Genomic DNA, 5,427 nt, shown 5'->3' with positions numbered 1-5,427 from the left:
AATCTGACAGAATCGCCTTGTGGGAACCAGAATGCTGATCAGAGGAACAATGTTTTTTGAAACTATATTGGTGCTGATAAAACAAGAAATGTCAAAACATTTCTTTTGGTTAAGCTTAAGGTTAGGGATAGAGTTACGGTCAGGGGTAGTTTCGTATTCATTAGTTACGGGATAATGGAAGTAAATGGGAAGTCCCCACTAGGATATGAATAAGGGCTGTGTGTGGGTGTGTGTGTGTGTGCGTGTGTGTGCGTGTGTGTGTGTGTGTGCGTGTGTGTGTGTGTGTGTGTGTGTGTGTGTGTGTGTGCGCGCTCCGTGTATTTCTACCTTTCTGGGTAAGTCCCCAATAGGATAGCATAATCTAAGAAAAGTGCCTGGTGGGGGCCAAAATGCTGGTCCCCACTATGAGAACAATGTTTTTCGAAACTATATTGTTTTTACTGATAAAACAAAAAGTGTCAAAACATTTCTTTGGTTAAGGTTAATGTTAGGGTTAGGGATAGGGATAGGGATAGGTTAGTATTCTCAAGTTACAGAATAATGGGAGTCAATGGGAAGTCCCCACTAGGATATGAGAAGTGCAAACTTATATATATATATATATATATATATATATATATATATATATGGTGCATGTATGGCAGTCTGTCCATGTGCGTGTGTGTATGTGTGTGTGTTTGTACTAGCAGAGAAAGAGTATGTCGCTTTAACTGACACAAACCAAGAGTCTATAAACACTGTCTGTGTCACATTGCTTACTGCCTGCACAACCCCACCCTTACCCTAATGCCAATGAGAATCCTTATCTATCTCTTTTCCTTCTTTTTCCTCTGCGTAAGAGAAGCATAGATATGGGTCATTTGTTCTCTCACTCTCTGTCTCTGCCTGTCTGTCTGTCCGTCTGTCTTCCTGTCTGTCTGTCTGTCTGTCTGTCTCTCACCCTTTGAATGAAAGAGAGCTGCAAACACACTTCTAAGCAGTATGAGTCATATGTTTAAGTCATCTCCATATCATCCACTGAAATCAAACTGAGCTCAGCAGCGGAAGTGAAGTCAAAGGGCCCTCAGTATTCTAGCGGCACAAACACACCGCATGAAAAAGCTAATTCAAGTGTGAAAATGCGTAAAAAACAAACAAACAAAAAAAAACAGAACTCATAAGTACACTTTGTTCCTATAAATTCAGTCTCATTTAATCCTTTTCTAAAACACTTCAAATAGTTCTCATTAGGAACAAGATTCATTGAAAAACAACAACAAACAAACAAACAAACACTTTGTCTGTATGGAAAATAAAGAAATTAAAATCCAGAAGTTTATCAGCCAAACACGTTTATTCCCATATGTATGTACTATATATATCATTTCTTTATAAGTGTTTAAGCATTTGGGAGAAACCAGGGTAGAGAGTGTGTCAACTACTATACGTCCTAGAATCAACTGGTGGTGGGTGTTACATGTTGCATACATTGCCACTAGATGGCGAGATTTACCGAACGTCCTGTCCTCATTTCTTTCACACTTGATCCGTGTCGCTTGACAAACGGGCACATTTTGCATTTTTTGTCAGCTACTGAGACACAATTCCTGGAACAATTCACCATTGTCTGAAATCTTCACATACAATTTTAAAAACGTGCACCCAACGGTACAAATATCTAACCTCTGGCCCCGATTCAAACTTTGCACTCAGACAACACACACAAGCTGTAAAAAAACAGACTACATGACGGTATGCTACGCGCTACTACCAAAATCCTCAGAGTAGGTTTACAGGGACATAATTTGGAACTTTGTAAAATCACAGTTCTGACTATCCAGATAACCCTTTCAGGAACATCCTGGCAAGAGAAATTCAAAACAGTACTGTAATAGCTACCTCTTACATTAGTGGATAAGGGAATGCTACTATATATGTTGTTTGGGTCAAAAACCTGACCTTTAAAATATCACACTGACAAAACATATAAGGAAGAGTCCATGCACAATAAAGTATACAATTTCCAAAAAGTTTATTTCCAAATGCAGCAAATGTACAGGTTACTCAGCATCAGCGTTCTCATCATCTTGTCTCAGGTCTGGGTCATGCCATAATATCTCATCAACGTCACACATTATGTTTGCTCTTGCCAGGCAGCGTGGGAAAAATGCCCTTGTGTGCCCTAGAAAACCCTGGACATACTCTATAGACACATCGCCACAGGCATCCACCATTGCCTCCGGGAGGTTTTGTTGTGCGTAGGGGTTGCGGTCATACACTCCCCACAGCCACGCTGAAAGAAATTCCCCATTCGGATTCAGAAATGGAAAATATGCTGGCAAAAAAAGCACGACGCACCTTGGATGGTCATTGAACCAGATGTAAACCAGAGCAGTAGAGCGTTATCCCCATGGCAACATATTGGGCTTGCTCTGGTTCCCCTGGCTCCCTTTCCTGCTGAAGAATGTTATTGTGCAGCTGATCTGGAAATGGAAGGAGTTGTTGTATGGACCCACTTTGACATGGCGGCGGAGGACGCCACGATTGCTAATGGCTGCGCATAGGGTGATGTTGCCTCCCCTCTGGCCAGAAACTTGTGTGATGGCACAGTGACCAATGATGTTGTGCCCCCTTTTGCACCTTTTTGTTAGGTTGGACCCTGCCTCGTCAGTGAAGATGTACTCATGTGGGTCAGCCCTGGCATCCAGCTCAAAGATTCTCTACAGAAGTCAAAAAACTATTTATTGACCCTGCAATTCTTATCAGTGTGTTAATAATTTTGAGAGGTAGTGTTCGCACCTGGAGAAAGGTTTGCTCTTTGAGTTTAGGTTGTGATTATGCTGGGAGCATGTATCTGCTGAATGAACATATAGTGCAATGAATGATTTATTTGACCACTTTTGTGTAAGGTTTTGCAGAAAGAGTTTTGAATATTGAAACACGTGTGGAAACAGGTGAATGGTGTTTGCGCTTATGGGAAATGGGTGTGTGTTTTTGGGAATGATGTAAGGGTATGGGTTTTTGTGCTCAAGGAACCTTTTTTGTGTGTGTTTAAGCGATCGAGAAAAACTGCAAAAAGGACGCAGATGTTTGCAAATGATTTTAAGGCTTTGGATTACAACTATCTAGAACTAACTAAGAGACCTCAATCCTATGCTCACATGTCTCAGTAAAACTGATGAAATCGAACTGTTTTGGGAAGTGAAAGCAGCTGCCTTGGCTTGCCTAATCCACAGTTTTGTTTTGTTTTTTTGCCTGGCTTTTTTAATGTGATACTGACTTTTTTAAAAAAAAGAGGATTTTTTCCCCATGGCAAATGTGTACATTGATTCATCATTACTGAAATGTTCCAAACATTCTTACACATCAAACACAGGGGGCTACTTAATTATGGTTCTCAGCTCTTATGATGTTAAACACTATGTCATAGATGTCATTGAACCACACACAAAAAATAAGAAACAGTAAAAGAGACCTCGGTTTGTGTCTTAAAACAGTTTATAGATCAAGGATTTAAAAAGACCAGGGGAAATTAACAGCAGATCAGTGTAACTTACACATTATTGAGTTACTACACTAAACTGATCCAGAATGTTTTGACTGTATGTGTTCAGGCTTCCCCTCTCCCTGAAATGAGGTTTTCTTTCATGTCATTGGTACTGGGTGCAAGAGCACCCTCCATAAGTTGCCTCTAGACACTGTCAGACTGCTGGACAGGTTTCAAAAAGTGTGGGGGTTGTTTTTCGTAATCACACATCTGAAAGACCCTCCAGAGGTTTAATGACATGGAGAGGGGGAAAAAATGCCATAGGTAGGCTACCCACAACCTGCTTGTCGGTTTCATGTCCTGTCTTAACATTTGCCTCATCAGTGATCTCGTCAGCCCTGTGAGATCCAAAAATCAAAGGCAAGTCTGAGTAATTCTCAGTTAAAGGGCTGCAGTGTCCCTCTCAGTGAGCTTTTATTCATTTATTGTTTACTACAGAATGCTGAGGAAGTAAAGTGAAAATGAGAATGTGTGTGTGTGTGTGTGTGTGTGTGTGTGCTTCTGTGCAAATGTGTGTGGGGGGTGTGTGAGAGTGTGTGTGTGTGTGTGTCTATGTGTGTGTATTATACCAATATATCATCTCTGTAGGAGGTATTTATTTCAGTGATACTTCCTATTAGCTCTGAAAAGGAACTGGAAAAATAAACCACAAAACTGCCAATCAAAGATCCATTGAAATCGATTTGCCGAAAATGATGAGTGGACAAAAGTCTGTAATCAGTTTCTTTTTTTGTTGTTTGGCTGCAGTTCTGTTAATTGCCCATGTCTTGCTTTGTTTTGATTCATGGTAAACAACCGTATCTGACAATTTTCTGTAAGCCACAGCTTGCATGGAAGAGATGCACTGTGTTGTGACCCTGGCCAAGACTTTGCTCAGGAAACGAATGTTATTTATACAAGAACACTCTGCTTACCTCACAACCTTGTGCTGAAGAAGACTAAGTGGAGTTGAAGGGGTTGTACTGTTTCATGCATAAGAGTGACTGCACAGTTGGCTTCAATCACAATACATATTGTAGCATTACAATCTAGGCAACCAATGAGAACATCATAAGTTCTAGTTTATAATGTAAATGTCTTTCTTTTCATTATCACAAGATTTGAAGAATGGTGGGTTCATTGCCAGGTTTTTTTTCTTTTTTTATTTAGGTCAGTTTTGTTTTGATGGTGGGGGGAAGTACACAGATGACTGAATCTCTGTCTGGAAAATACCAGAGAAAAAAAATCAGCACAATGTGGTTACATTCATTTATTTTTATCGTTAGTGGTCCACGCATTGTTCTCCAGACGCTTTAACTTCACAAAGTTCATTTGAAACAGTAAACGGAAAGTGGACAAAAAAAAAATGCCAGTTATAGTATCAGTGAATAACCTCAGTGTTCAATGCTGCTGTGATCATTCAACTTCACTTTGAAAAGCAGTATCATCAGAGCTATGGAATGTTAACGGTTTTGCACATGCTCAGTAAGTGCATGCCTGTCCAGTAAGAATCACAGGAGGAGTGAGTTATACACAGTTCTTCTGTGTTTGTGTAGACAGGATGTTTGTGCATGCCATGTGCGTATGGATATTTCTACCAAAATGTACGCTAAGATGAGATAAGATAATCCTTTGTTAGTCCCACAAACGGGGAAATTTGCAGTGGGATGGCGCAATAGCTAGAGGCATCAGTAAAATAGCAAGATATAAAAGTATAAAGGTACATACGAAAAAAAACAAAAACAAGTAAACACATAATAAAATAAAAATAAAATAAATATAAGTAAACAGACAGCAGGATATAATAGATAATAAATAAGTAAAAAGACAGTACACAGTTTAGTAAATATTATATGGTGATATCTGACAGCAGCAGGAAGATAGGACCTGCGGTATCTCTCCTTCACACGTCACAGACGGAG

Source organism: Chanos chanos, chromosome 16, assembly GCF_902362185.1.
Source record: "Chanos chanos chromosome 16, fChaCha1.1, whole genome shotgun sequence".
NCBI lineage: Eukaryota > Metazoa > Chordata > Actinopteri > Gonorynchiformes > Chanidae > Chanos > Chanos chanos.
This window is presented reverse-complemented; position numbering follows the sequence as displayed.